This window comes from Brachypodium distachyon, chromosome 4 (assembly GCF_000005505.3).
Source record: "Brachypodium distachyon strain Bd21 chromosome 4, Brachypodium_distachyon_v3.0, whole genome shotgun sequence".
NCBI classification, from domain to species: Eukaryota; Viridiplantae; Streptophyta; class Magnoliopsida; order Poales; family Poaceae; genus Brachypodium; species Brachypodium distachyon.
In genome coordinates this window covers 30,460,657-30,461,811 of record NC_016134.3, presented here as the reverse complement: position 1 = coordinate 30,461,811, position 1,155 = coordinate 30,460,657, and positions in this window count along the sequence as shown.

Below are 1,155 nucleotides of genomic sequence, written 5' to 3'. Positions count from 1 at the left end.
TTTGTTTTAAACCCTATTCATGTATCATGCATATTAATTACCACTTTGATGTTGTATAATCTGTCCAAATCTTTTGAGAGCCTTTTCAAAACAGAAACGAAACTTTGTACGTTAGAAGTAACCTTTGTGTGCATCATCTTGGCATATGCATCATGGCATGGTTTTTGTATTGAATGTTGTGTTTATGGTGTGTGTTTCTTTTATTTTAGATTGTGTGGAGTGTATTTCTTGTTGTTGCGAAGAGTGCGAGAACTACCATAACCTTGGACAAGGCAAGTTCACTTTGATCATATCCCATTGTTATTGTTGTTTTAAAATACTTATGCATTAGTGTTGTTGGTAGAGATGCATTGATAGGACTATTACTCGTACCTCTATGCTAGCTATAAATCCCAGGTAGTATGGTTTACCCTCGCCATTACCTTGCTACCAAATTGCCATCGATTGTAGTTTGAATGCTAAGCTATGGTAGTATCGTGGGGGAAATAACTACATTATGATATTGTTATGCCTTTGGCTATATGAAATGTTTTGTTAGATGTAAGGCAAAACAACTAATTCAATGAACCATCCTGGGTGGGCTGCTTTGAGGATTTTGAGGATTAGCGGCGTCAGGTCCATTTCTATGGGTCCCTCTGAGTCGAGTTCCTGTGGATTCAGGAATGGATCATCCATGGACGTCTCTCCCGTGGATTCGGGGAGCGCCTACGTTGCAAATGTGGAATGCCACCTGGGGTAACTGAGACTGGACTAGTTTCCTATTTAGAAGCTTCTAGTACAACCACAATGCTATATGGGCTCTGGCGAGATAAGAGTAAGTTGTATGAACCTAGACCCGAGGAATTGTACTGAGGTAGCCGTGTAGGGGGAGCGTGATTCTCTCGTGGTTTAGGGAATTACCTCTGAAAATCTCGTAATCGATGCCGTTGCTACTCTACCCTGAGGACAGCAAGGGATTAACACGTCGGTTTCTTGTGGGGAATGTGTACAAACTCTCGAGAGCGTCAAAACTAAGTACTTAGCCGTGTCCCCGGCAACGGACAATTTGAGCAACTAGATGTGGAGCTGTAAGGAAAGTCTCACTCATTCCAATTTCTTAAATAAAATGAATGGTTTGAACAGGGTAGGAGCACTTGAAGAATCCACTTCAATGTA